This window comes from Palaemon carinicauda, chromosome 16 (genome assembly GCF_036898095.1).
Source record: "Palaemon carinicauda isolate YSFRI2023 chromosome 16, ASM3689809v2, whole genome shotgun sequence".
Lineage (NCBI taxonomy): Eukaryota > Metazoa > Arthropoda > Malacostraca > Decapoda > Palaemonidae > Palaemon > Palaemon carinicauda.
The window spans coordinates 75,066,782-75,081,781 of record NC_090740.1 but is presented as its reverse complement, the minus strand read 5'-3'; the positions used below and the strand labels follow the sequence as shown (position 1 = coordinate 75,081,781).

Here is a 15,000-nt window from a genome sequence, read left to right as displayed (position 1 = left end):
AAGAAAAGGATAATATTCGATGACACAGTCTTTGACAATGCTATAGTCATGACTCAAGCATCAGCAGAACTCTATCTATTGTGACCTGAACATTAAATGATATTCATATAGTTCAATACCTATAAATAGGAAAGCTATACACGTCATACTATTAGTCATACTGATTTTGTCTTGTATGAATAGAGGTAATTTTCCGAAATTTGAAAAATAAAGCATGCGATGAGTTGGTTTCATGTTTTCAAGGAATACATGGGCAATCCTAAACAAGCTTCATTTCCATTCCCTTGGCAATCCTCAACAAACTTCATTTCCCTTCCCTGGGCATTCTTCAACAAGCTTCATTTCCATTCCCTGGGCAATACTCAACAAACTTCACTTCCAGTCTCTAGGCAATCCTTAACAAGTTTCATTTCCAATCCCGGGACAATCTTCAACAAGTTTCATTTCTATTCATTCTCTGGGCAATCCTCAACAGACTTCATTTCCATTCCCTGGGAAATCCTCAACAAGCTTTATTTCCATTCGCTGCAATCCTCAACAAGCTTGATTTCAATTTCCTGGGCAATCCTCAACAAGCTTATATTTCATTCCCTGGGTAATCCTCAACAAGCTTCATTTCCATTCCCTTAGCAATCCTCAACAAGCTTCATTTCCATTCCCTTAGCAATCCTCAACAAGCTTCATTTCCATTCGCTGGGCAATCCTCAAAAAAGCTCAATTTCCATTTCCTGGGCAATCCTAACAAACTTAATCACCATTCCCTGGGAAATCCTCAACAAGCTCTATTTCCATTCCCTGGGCAATCCTCAAAAAACTCTATTTTCATTCGCTGGGCAATCCTCAACAAGCTTCATTTCCATTCCCTGGGATATCCTCAACAAGCTTCATTTCCATTCCCTGGGCAATCCTCAGAAAGCTTCATTTTAATTTTCTGGCCAATCCTAACCAACGTGATTCCCATTACCCAGGAAATCCTCAACAAGCTTGATTCCCATTCCCTGGGCTATCATCAAAAAGCTTCATTTCCATTTTCTGGCCAATCCTAAGCAACATGATTTTCATTACCTAGGAAATCCTTAACAAGCTCCATTTCCATTCGCTGGCAATCTTCAACAAACTTCATTTCCATTCTCTGGGCAGTCCTCAACCAGCTTTTTTTTCCATTCCCTGAGCAACCCTCAAAACACTTCTTATCCATTCTATGGGCATTCTTCAACAAGATTCATTTCCATTCCCTGGGTAATCCTCAACAAGCTTTATTTCCATTCCCTGTGCAACCCTCAAAAACTTCGTTTCCAATACATGGGCATTCCTCAACAAGATTCATTTCCATTACAAGGGCAATCCTCAACAAGTTTTTTTTTCCATTCCCTGGGCATCCTTAACAAACTTCATTTTCATTCACTGGACAATCATCAAAAAGCTTCATTTTCATTTCCTAGGCAATCCTTAACAAGCTTTATTTCCATTCCCTGCGCAATCCTCGACAACTTTTATTTCTATTCCCTGCGCAATCCTCGACAAGCTTTATGTCCATTCACTGGATAGTCCTCAACAAGCTTTATTTCCATTCCCTGCGCAATTCTCGACAAACTTTATTTCTATTCCCTGGGCAATTCTAAACTAGCTTTACATCCATTCCCTGGGTAATCTTCAACTAGCTTTGTTTCCATTCCAAGGCCATCCTCAATAAGCTTTATTTCTATTCCATGGGCAATCCTCAACAAGCTTTATTTCCATTCCCTGCGCAATCCTCAACAAGCTTTATTTCCATTCCCTGGGCAATCCTCGACATGCTTTATTTCCATTCCCTACGCAATTCTCAACAAGCTTTATTTCCATTCCATGGCCAATCCTCGACAAGCTTTATTTACATTCCCTGCGCAATTCTCGACAAGCTTTATTTCCATACCCCGCGCAATCCTCGTCAAGCTTTATTTCCCTTCCCTGTGCAATCCTCGACAAGCTTTATTTCCCTTCCCTGGGCAATCCTCAAAAAAGCTCGATTTCCATTCCCTGCGCAATCCTCGACAAACTTTATTTTCATTCCCTGGGCAACCTTAACAAGCTTTATTTCCATTCCTTGGGAATCCTCAACAAGCTTCATTTCTATTCCCTGTGCAATCCTCAACTAGCTTCATTTCCATTCCCTGGGCAAACCTCAACTAGCTTTATTTCCATTCCAAGGCCATCCTCAATAATCTTTATTTCCATTCCCTGGGCAATCCTCGACAAGCTTTATTTCCATTCCCTGCGCAATCCTCGACAATCTTTATTTCCATTCCCTGGGCAATCCTCAACAAGCTTCATTTCCACTCCGTGACCTTCCTCAACAAGCTTTATTTCCACTCCGTGACCTTCCTCAACAAGCTTTATTTCTATTCCCTGGGCAATGTTCGACAAGCTTAATTTCCTATCCCTGGGCAATCCTCAACAAGATTCATTTCCATTCCCTGGGTAATCCTCAACAAGCTTTATTTTCTTTCCCTGGGTAACCCTCAAAAAACTTCGTTTCCATTCTATCAGCATTTCTCAACAAGATTCATTTCCCTTCCCTGGGTAATCCTCAACAAGCTTCATTTCCCTCCCCTGAGCAATCCTCAACAACTTCATTTCCCTTCCCTGGGCAATCCTCAACAAGTTTTATTTCCATTCCAAGGCCATCCTCAATAAGCTTTATTTCCATTCCCTGGGCAATCCTCAACAAAGTTTATTTCCATTCCCTACGCAATCCTCAACAAGCTTTATATCCATTCCCTGGCCAATCCTCAACAAGCTTTATTTCTATTTCCTGGGCAATCCTCCACTAGCTTTATTTCTATTCCCGGCGCAATCCTCAACTAGCTTTATTTCCATTCCAAGGCCATCCTCAATAAGCTTTATTTCCATTCCTTGGCCATCCTCAACAAGCTTTATTTCCATTCCAAGGCCATCCTCAATAAGCTTTATTTCCTTTCCAAGGCCATCCTCAACAAGCTTTAATTCCATTCCCTGCGTAATCCTCAACAAGCTTTATTTTCATTCCTTGGGCAATCCTTAACAATCATTATTTCCATTCCGTGGCCATCCTCAACAAGCTTTATTTCCATTCCCTGGGTAATCTTCGACAAGCTTGATTTTCCATACCTAGGGCAATCCTCAACAAGCTTCATTTCCATTCCCTGGCAATCCTCAACTAGCTTCATTTCCATTCCCTGGGCAATCCTCAACAAGATTCATATCCATTCCCTGGGTAATCCTCACCAAGCTTTATTTTCATTCCCTGGGCAACCCTCAAAAAACTTCGTTTCCATTTCATTGGCATTCCTCAACAAGATTCATTTCCCTTCTCTGGGCAATCCTTAACAAGCTTCATTCCCATTCCCTGGGCAATCCTCAACGAATTTTATTTCCCTTCCCTGGGCAGTTCTCAACAAACTTCCCCATTCACTTGCCAATCCTCAAAGAACTTCATTTCCCTTCCTTGGGCAATCCTCAAAAAGCTTCATTTTCCTTCCCTGGCCAATCCTCAACGAACTTCATTTCCCATCCCTGGGAAATCCTCAACAAGCTTCATTTCTATGAGAACGCATAACTATTGATTGTATTGGCAATGTTAGTGCGTGCTGCTCTTTCCGTGATGCATCAATACCGTGAGGTCTTTCGATGCTCTTACTGTAACGCTGAGTAATAACCTACTGTATACTGAAAATCTGAAACATCTTTAGGCGCGAGATTATGAAGATACAATGCTTCAAGATAACACACCTTTAATATCATATTGCATCTCATTATGTAGTTATTATCTCTCAATTGATAACTGTTAAAGAATTAATGTATTCACTTACTTCATCTCTGCACTCATTTATTCGTCTTTTCATTTGTGAATTTACCTATTTCTGTAGAATCTTTACAAATTTTGAGTTTTACTTTGCTACGCTCCTATCATATGGACGTTATATTATTTGGAAAATTGTCTTAGCAACTTTCTCTCCTGCGTGTTTCAAAGAAACGTCTGCTGCTCAGGAATAATGATGATGGATGGCATTCCACTACAGCTAATAGAGATATTCCAAATAGAGACAATCTTCATGCTGTTTTAGCACCTTCCGGAGGATGCTCGCCATATCAGGCAAGACTGATACCGACAACTTTGGACGCGCAAACCAGACAAGCATGTGGGTGTGTTTACGGTACCGTCTGCCATGTTTATTTTAGTGAAGAAGAAATTAATGCGATTAAAAAATATCAAGTATAAAAGGGCCTTTACTTATCTTATAAAATTAGTTGTCATTTATAAGATCATTTTACTAATCTCTATTTTGTCTTGTTTTGAAAGTTCATTATGCTCATAAATTAGTTCCTTTTTCTCTTCAGTTTGACGGCTTTCACATTAAATTAAGAGGATTATTATTATTATTATTATTATTATTATTATTATTATTATTATTATTATTATTATTATTATTATTATTATTATTATTATACAAGAAAGGGAGAGATTACCCGGCCCCGTGTGTAGAAAATAAGAAAAAATATATCTTATCTGTTTCTTATTTTTTTTTAGAAAGATCTCTGAAATTTGTTCAGCAATTATTAGTCCTAGATAATAATGTAAGTTGTGTGTTAACAATTAAGAGACTTAACTTCCCGACATTTTGGTCGTATAAAAACTGTTGACCCTTTCAAGAATTTAAAGTAAATTTTCGACTTCGAGTTTTCTTCAAGGTTTATTTGTTAACCTTCGGCAGTTGTTTCCCACCCGCCAACAGCTCACCCCTCTCCTTACCACTGCTTGTGTGTGATAATGAAAACTATTCTAGGAACTTTTACAGTGATATTGTTTTTTAGATATCTAGCATGGAAAAATAAAAAGTGTACATTGCTGAACCACGGAGCAGTGGCGGACGGCAATGTTCTTTGCCTTTTGCAAGTTGCGGCCGTCTGTTATTCCCGGTTCTCTACAGCTCAGGTTGGCAAGAGGACTAAACATTGACGGCGAACTCTTCAGGCACATAAGACGTCTGGTTACTTTGAGGTTGGTCTCAATATTTTGTTGGCACACATCTATTGAGATATTAGAGTAATTTTCTCGACGTACTCATCACCAGTCCCATAAAATTAAATTTCGTAACTTATATATTTTTCACTACCATTATTGTATTTTTTAAAGATCTTTTTATGCATTATCTGAGTTTACATTCATGACGGCATATTCTTAGTAAGGTTTAAAACATTTGTTTGTTTACCTGAAATTTACTTTCTAAGATCTGTGGTCTGATTTTGTATTTATGTTGTTGCATCAATTAAATGGATCTCGTGGTATTTATGGTAGTTATATTTTTGATAGGTTGTGAAGATTCGGGACGAGGGGACATGGGTTCAGTGCCATGGACACCGCATCTGGGTGGCATCAGTATTTAATCAGTGACATTACTGAGACACTATATTATAATAATAAATGTTAAAATTTTGCTACTCTATTCATTGTCTCCTGGAGGTTTTATATTGCTCCTGTTTTGAATACCATGAGTTAAAGTTGACTTTTACACACCTAGCCAATCCTAATTGAGAAAACTTAAAGAACCACAAGAATAGAATCAGCTGATAAGGAAACTCGCACGAACTATGTCTTTGCCTCGGGATCTACAAACAAACATTTTACCATGCTTGTATTTTAGCACTTCCCTGGTCTTGTAACCGAAGAGACTTTTTATGTATCATCTTTTAGAGTCCCTCTTCGTGATTGCTCCTTCTGAACTTGTTTATTTTTCTTATGCCAATTTTTGTGCAGATGCAGTTGCTCGATAAACTTATCGTTGATCAGATGCATCTAGATGCGTTGTTCCTCCTGTCTGAGTCTCGTTGAGTCGAAATGAGTCTGTCCTGTTTATTTCGTTCTCGGTGATGTGCTAATGCTGGCTGACAACAGCCATCTCCCCGAGAGGTGAGAGATCTTATCATAATTAATGGTTCCGTAAAAGAGCAGAAATGGGTTGCAGGCAGCTGCTAGCGATTTCCGACAAGGCTTTCGAAGGGGCCCAAGTTGAAGGTGGAGAGAGAGAGAGAGAGAGAGAGAGAGAGAGAGAGAGAGAGAGAGAGAGAGAGAGAGAGAGAGAAAGAATTTCATATTCCATTTCGCATTAGTGGGAATATCACATATATTATTGTTCTTGAGTGTCAATTTGTTTTCAAGGACAACGCGATATTTTAAACGCGATGATAACTTCCCGGCGAACTTTTTCATTCCATACAAAAGTGTACTGTCCAGGTAATAAAGTCTTGTTATTATTTTAGTATTTTAGTATTTTCAGTGTAAAATCTCAAAGGTTTTGAAGACACCAAGATGGGTAGTTAATTTCGTAAGTTTATAAAATGGCGAACTATAAACCAAACTACAAAATTTTTGCATCTTAAAAATCTCACAAAATGAAAATATATCAATCACCTTTGGTCCTTCTCTTGCCAATTTAACTAAAATAAATTATTGACTTGATTACCTGTCGAAAACAAAAACGTGCACTAAAAGTCTGCCTACAATATAAACTAATAGAAATTACTTTGAAACTAGAGTTGAAAATCATTAAGTATTGTTAGAGTCCATTACCACATTTGTTTAAAGATTTAACGAGAATAATTCGGCTTTGGATTCAACTGCCTTTATTTAAGGTTCGTCGTTAAACAAGTTGCCGTTAATCAAGCGAAGCCATTTTCTTTATCCACTCTCTGACGTACAGAGAGAGAGAGAGAGAGAGAGAGAGAGAGAGAGAGAGAGAGAGAGAGAGAGAGAGAGAGAGAGAGAGAGGTAAAAACGTAAATTGAAATAGCCGATCCGTTCACGGTGCTAATCCAGGATGATGTCATCTACGAAGAGTGATATTTTGGTCCATCGTGGATGAACATCAACATATTTATATGAAAACGCAGCAATAAATCTTATCCTTAATTGGAAGAAATCCAGAAAGGGTCCAGTGTCTAGCATCCAAGATGCTCTACGTATGGCAATGGTAATTGTCAAGGTGATATGGTTAGTTGGGTCGTGAGTGAGAGATGTATGTAGCAACATGCTACGGTTTACTATTTAACAGATCTGATGGAACTTTTATATCTGCCTGTCAATCTCTCTTCATTTGATGTCCGTATGAGTTGCTGCTATAAAAGAGAAGTGGAAGTCTGGAGAAACCTCTCTCTCTCTCTCTCTCTCTCTCTCTCTCTCTCTCTCTCTCTCTCTCTCTCTCTCTCTCTCTCTCTCTCTCTCTCATTTAGAATATAAAAATTCAAACAATGAACCAGTTAATCGATAAATGCAGTACACTAGCTGAACAGACACTGCATTTAAATCACCTATTTTCAAACCACTTTTGCTAACTAGTACTACACGAAAAAAGCAAATGAAAATCAGTGTGCATTGTCAACACTTGTTTATTACTTACAGTGGCACTCAATATGCAAACATTAAAATAAGTACATGTCCTCTTCGGTACAGTCTTAATGCTTTGCTAGGGCCCCATATCTCTGTGCTGGTCGTCCCCGTGAGTATCCATCCTATATTAAAGTCGCTATAAATCCGCATCAGTCATCCCACTTTAGAAGAAGTCTCCAGCATCAGCTGCCTTCGAGACTTATGGTCTGCCAACTTCAATCCCTCAGCATGATTAGCGTCCTGCCTCGTTGGCAGGCCAACTGCTATCAGAAGAAGAAGAAGAAGAAGAAGAAGACGCAATGAGTACCGTGAATTAAAGAAACCGAGTGCTGGCAAACAGGTCATGGCCCGTGGATTAGTGACGCAGTGTTTAAACGGATGCTGTTGGATGTATGGTAGTTCTTCAACGTTGGCTATGCACTTTTAACTGGAGGAAATCTTTAATTTAGTATCTTAATTAAAATACTGGTAAATAGTTTACACTTGGTATTTATGGGCTTATTCCCGGCACTGGCTTTGCAAAGGCAACAAGATAATCATGTTTTCCTGATATTACAAGAACAGAGCAGGTTAGGTTCAGGTTCAGGGATTATACATAGCATTTGCAACGGCGTCTCTAATAATCTAGTTATTTAAGTTTATCTTTCTTTTACATTGTTTTTTTTTCTTTCTCTCCACATCAGGTTTAATATTTCTTTCTTTCTTCTTTTCTAAATTCCTTTCACTGAAGAAAAATTATACTATTAATTCCTGTAGGTCTTCCTTTTAAACGCTATATTAATTCATTTCTTATACATATATTACGTATATATATATATATATATATATATATATATATATATATATATATATATATATATATATATATATATATATATATATATATATATATATATATATATATATATATATAAATATATATATATGTATATATATATATATATATATATATATATATATATATATATATATATATATATATATATATATATATCACTGGCAATTTAAAAAGTAGGTCAAATCTTCTTCCTCATTTTCACAAAAACTTACTTATTACACTTCCCTTATTGTATCTATTTTTAATGTTTAGTTATAACGTATTACTTCTTGCTCTAAAAAACTATCACTGACATAAATGCATTGTCATTTATTTCTTCTTCTTTGATTTCTTTCCTCCAATTTCTGTATATTACTAAGATCCCTTTACTTTCATCACGTTTTGTTCTGAAGGCTAGATTGTATTTATTTGCTCCCAACCCTCGTATCATCAGAATCTCCAAAATTGTATTTAATTAATAAGAATCTATTTCTTTTTAAATTTCAATAGAAAAACGCACAGAGAGGAAATAGTAGCCAGAGAAAGTTCGAAGCGAAGATTCAGTGACTATTCAAACAGGTGGTAATTATGTAAAAACAATCTGCCACCAAACACAGTCACGACTTCAAGGGAGGCATACGAAAGACTGGAAGAAGAATTAAGGAATGAAGGCCCCTTATTTCATGTAAATGTCTGTTTATTCACTTCGGATTCATGGCGACGCTTGGCCAAGTGACTGTAACCGTTGTCAATATTGACTAAGATGACGTCCCGAAACTCACAGACCAAAGAAGAGGCATTTGGAGCGATATCAAGTAGCAGACGGGAGGCAAACATTTCCAGCCTTGGCCTCACCAATTTCCAGTCCTTGGAATGAGTAATAAATTTACAGGAATTTATCTTTCTATTTACGTAGTGGTATGGCATCATTAAATGGCTATAGAAAGGTGAACAATACTAATTGCAAAAGGGAAAATACATGTTCACTTAGAATCAAATATTTCTTTACTTTTCACACTATTTGTTGTTGGTTCACAAAAAAAAAAAGAAAAAAAAAACAGTCACGAAAACCACGAATACCCAATGAAGCACAATTTATGTTTCCTTTAATTGTTCAAAGAGCGCAACAAACCATGAATTATCACATTGAGCTGATGTTTGAAAGAGAATTTGATGTCAAAATAAGATCTTATGCAAATCAAGAAAACAGAACACCAAGCGTAATCATCAGGAGAAATTTTACCATTGAAAATCATGAATATCATATATGAACCTTTATCTTATTCTAAGAGGGCACTCACGGTTATCCAGTAAAGAAATGTAGTTAGTGTCACGTGACTTTATCTCATCTCTCTTCAGTTGAAAGAGATGAAGAAGAAAACACAGACAGAGAGACAGAGAGTAACAGACAGACAGGTAGACAGATAGACTGATATACAGAGGGGGACACAGACAGACAGAGGCAGATTTTTTATTTAAATTTCAAATACAATAAAATTTGCTACCCAAACCTAACATTTGTTTCTCACAAGGAAATCAAGCAGAGTAGTGGTTTTGATCAGGCTTGAGTTCCTGTAGAATCTCCGTGTGTGAGTTCTGCAATCAATTTGCTTCGAAATGTGATAATATAAGAAATTAAAAAGGCTTTTACTTCCCTGAACTACTCCTATATCTATCTCTAAACGTAACAAGCATCTGGTTGAGAAATAAGTTTTTAAATACTTTTCTTCGTATGGTATATAACTTTTACTTCCTTTGATTTATATATCATTAACTGAATTCATTTTTGACTAAAAGGTAAATAACATACTCCGACGGCAACTACAGATTCACCCCAAAAAAAGGGAAAATAAACTTCTGAAAGCCAAACACCCAAGAATAATCGAGAGACTTTTCTTGCAACAGCTTTTACAGATTTGTATCTTGCGATTAATATAGCATCAACATTTGCTTTACTTTTTCGGCTGTGTTCGACTAGGTCAGTGACTGCACCACAAACTCTGTCCGCCCTGTTGTTGTCATTGGCATTCCTCTTTCATAAAAGCAGACACACTTGTTAAGTTACAAGAATCTTATCTCCTGCAGAATCAAGAGTCAAACCAAGCAGCTCCTGAGGACTGCATATCTTCTCCCAATTGAATCTGAAGAACCGCATTAAGGAAATTTTTTATTAACATAAATCTGAATTTTGAGTAATTTAGTTTTTTTATGAGGTGCACTGTATCTGTTTGAATAATCATTTAGCTTAAGATCTCTTAAATACAAGGATGGAAATTTATGAGAGTAAATGCGTGTTCCGTCTTTTTATGAGGTCTCACGTTACAGGTACAACAATATCTTAATGTCCTTTGGTTTATCAGTTAAAAAAGATATCAAGTGAAGGAATAAGAGTTACTTTTAATCTCTAAGGAATAATATAAAGCCCATAAATGGATGGTTGTTTCCAAGATTAAATGAGAAGCAGTTCATACCTTGATACTATTTGGTTAGTAGTCTTGTAATCTCATGTCTATAGATGTTAAAATCTAAATTGTAATTTTAAATAAATAACAAAAAGATTTGGGGCTCAAAATTTAAGTTAGGTTCCTATTTAAAAACTTATTCTGTCCCTAAATTATCATATCAATCTAGATTTAAATACTTATATTTGATTGATATCTTTCCAACTGTTTGTTTCCATTTTTTTTTTCCAAACGGTTCTCTGACGTTTCCTCGGCTAATTAAATGAGTTGGTTACATATCTGCCAAGATGTTCAACTTATTTAACTTTCAGGGAAGCAGGTAAGCCATTGCTCATGTTTATTTACGCCGTGGAAATCTTTAAAAAATCGCTCTAAACCTCTTCTAGATGTTTAAAAGTAAACAAACACCCTTGTATCCAAAGAATGTCTGTTGAACTCAACTAACATTTTCACCAAATAATTTAGATTTCCCTTTAGACACAAGCGGCTACTACCACTGCTACTACTACTACTACTACTACTACTACTACTACTACTACTACTACAAACTGTTGATAAAATACATTTACGTCAAGAGCATGTACTAAAATTTCATAAGTGAATCGTGATACGAGTGCACAATGGAAGCATCATATTGCATACCGGTTATGCAAATATTTCGTATACACCTCAGATAAGATCGCATTCACTTGTACGCCCGCCCAAAAAAAATAAGACTACTATTACCGAAGTATGCTGCGAACCCTGAAGAATAAATTAGATATAAAACTCACCTAACAATTCAGATCTCTTACAAAATTAAGTGGGCTGTTTCTGATTATTCCAAATATACTTCCATACACATTATACAATAGCCTACTATTAGAAGTAAAAATCTCTTGAGAACCTAAATTGTATCATAATAAAAACCACTTCACTAGTTTCAGTAGTTCTTTATCAAAAGAGAATTTATCAAAGTGTAGAGAAATTTCTTGTGAAGATGTGTCCGATGATTTGAAATGATCTGCCAACAGTTGACCGCTGTACCTTTCTTATGATTTTGTTATACATTTTCCTTAATGTTTTTACCCTGAATATACGTAGCCTATACATGCATATATATATATATATATATGTATATATGTAGGTATGTGTGTATGTATATGTATATATATATATATATATATGTATGTATATATACATAATATATATATATATATATATATGTATATATATGTATGTATGTATAATATATATATATATATGTATGTATATACTGTGGATATATATACATATATACATATATATATATATATATATATATCCACAGTATATATACATATATATAATATATATATATATATGTATATATATACTGTGGATATATATACATGTATATATATATATATATATATCCAGTGTATGTATATGTATATATATCCACAGTATATATATATATATATATATATGTATGTATGTATATGTATATATACATATATACTGTGGATATATATATATATATATACTATAAATATATATATATATATATATATCCACAGTATATATATAAATATACATATATGTACATACTGTATATATACATATATATGTATATATATATATATATATATATGTATGTATACTGTAATATATATCTATGTATATATGCATATATATACTGTAGATGTATATCTATATGTGTATATATATATATATATATATACATGTGTATAAATATGCCTGTGTGTATGTCTGAAAATGTATGTGCGCGCGCAGGGTTGTGCGTTTAGCGGATTACATGTGAAAGATTTCATATTTGCATATGATACTATGAATACCGAAGAGGAAATGCAGAATCTGGTAAAGGAGTTAAAAGTTTTTGCAGAGGAAAAGGTTAAGAGTAAGTATGAGAACGAGTAAGGCAGCGGGAGTAAAAAAGAAATAACGGAGATTCAGTAATGAATGCTAGTTTCGATGGTGGAAGGATGAAAGTTTCTGATTCATATAAATATCTTTAAGCAAATATGAATGATGATGGTTAGATAATGGTGAGTCACAGAATAGGAGAAGAGAGAAAGGTAGCAGGAGAAGTGCAAACCATTGGTTAGAGACTCGAGCTTAGTAGCCAGTGCGAGAATACATGAAAATATTGTTGATCTGACTCCTATAAAGAGGAGACATGGGTGTTGAAAAAAAAAGGGCTGAAGCCGTGAGATTAATGTGTGCATAGTATGTATTGTAAGAAGGACTGATAGGAGGATATATATGGAGATACACATAAATGTTAAAAAGTTGAAAGGTGGCATTAGGATTTTGAGGTGGTTCAGTCTTGTAGAAAGAATGGACATCCATAAACTAGTGAAACAAAATTATACAACTTATAAGAGGTAGGCGGTATGAGGAGAGGAGCTTCTCAAGAGATGGGGCTTGATATAGGAGAAGTAAATGAGTGCATTCATGAAAGGATTGAAATACGCAGCGTGTGTTTATGGTGTTTACGAGCTACTGATGAGACCTTTTGATTATACATACACACACATATATATATATATATATGTGTGTGTGTGTGTGTATGTGTGCGTGTATAAACCTATTGCTTACGAAGAGCAACATTCATATATATATATATATATGTGTGTGTGTGTGTGTGTATATACATACACACACATATATATATATATATATGTATATACACACACATACACACACACACATATATATATATATATGTGTGTGTGTGTGTGTGTGTGTATTCATGGATATAAACAAACCTATTCCTTACGAAAAGCAACATTCATTTACATACTATTTTTCTAATTTACTTTCATTATTCAAAAGTCATTGTTGACTTTATATAAAAAATAGCACCTCTATACAGGAATGCCTCATGAGAGACGAAACGAGAAAAAGAAAGATGAAAATGGAGTGCCAACGAAAAAGGCTTTGGCGAGTCAACCCCATAAATTACACCTCTTCTTCTTTCTTCCAGAAGAACGACAAAGGTTCGAGGCCTATTCTTCTCTTGTCAAACGACCACCAGGTGGAACAACAAGCTAAAAGCTTCGGAATTCGCATAATTTTCGGGGAATCACGCGGTCCTTTTCAAAAATGTTTGTCTAAGTCTTTTACAAGGTTTAGACATACATTTCGTCAGTATGGGGGGCCCGAGGAGGTGGTCACCCTCACTAGTGGCACTCTCCCTTTATATACATAAATGTTGTTGACTTGCGCCGTGTAAAAAGGCTTCCCTTTATTTACTCATGTGAATAGTATCTCCTTTTTTATTCGAATTTCTTTTTCTTTTGCCTTATCATTTCCTCTTCCTGTAGCCAAATGTAAGATCTCTGGTCTCTGAGGACGTTCTAGACTTATATCTACAAAACTTTATTATACGTTTATGAGCAAAGTTTATAAGTAGAACATTAAATAGCAATGTTTAAGATATCCATTGCGGCAATTAAAAAGTATTTATGGTTTTGATCATTACCTTTTGTCCATACCTGGTAAACTAAAGCAGTGAGATCAAATACAATAGTTCCAATCTAATCCTAAAAATACTAAAATTCAAATAATTGTCCAAATACCGAAACATTGTGCTTATGTATTCAGTTCTTTATATTAACGCATCGAGACAAATATACAGATAGACATATTTCTCTTTACGGAGTTGGAAGATTACCTCGTCGAGGTCATTAACTCTGTGCAACAGTTAATGATATATATATATATATATATGTGTGTGTGTATATATATACATATATATATATATATATATATAAATATATATATACTGTATATATATATATATATATGTATATATATATATATATATATATGTATATATATACATATATATATATATATATTTATATATATAAATATATATATACTGTATATGTATATATATATATATATATATATGTATATATATATATATATATGTAAAGAGAGAGAGAGAGAGAGAGAGAGAGCGAGAGAGAGAGAGAGAGAGAGAGAGATCCTTCAGTAGATCTGTCATTATTCTTTACTGACTTCTGACTCGTTTACAAAATGCTACAGTATATTGACTTTGAAACAGGCGCCATATTCGGGACTCTCAGTGGCATTTCATCTTAACACATATGTCAGGATATGAAGGAATCTCTCTGAAGGATAATTAGATAGATCTATTCGCTTGTTGCTTTATGATGGAGGAGATGCAGATAAAGGACATTTCCTGAAGGAAAATGCTGATGCACCATTAGTTTTGAACAGGTTACCTCATGATTCACTGTGGAAGACACATCTGAAAGCAGTTCTAACTGAAATGAATCACTGTATATATATATATATATATACAT

General features: G+C 35.0%; 1 protein-coding gene across 3 annotated transcripts in view; it reads right to left on the bottom strand.

Annotated features, from left to right (window-relative positions):
- The window catches only part of LOC137655777 (calcium-activated chloride channel regulator 1-like), a 165,576-nt gene that overhangs the window by 90,484 nt on the left and 60,092 nt on the right, over window positions 1-15,000 (bottom strand). The gene's annotated exons all lie outside the window — the stretch shown is intronic.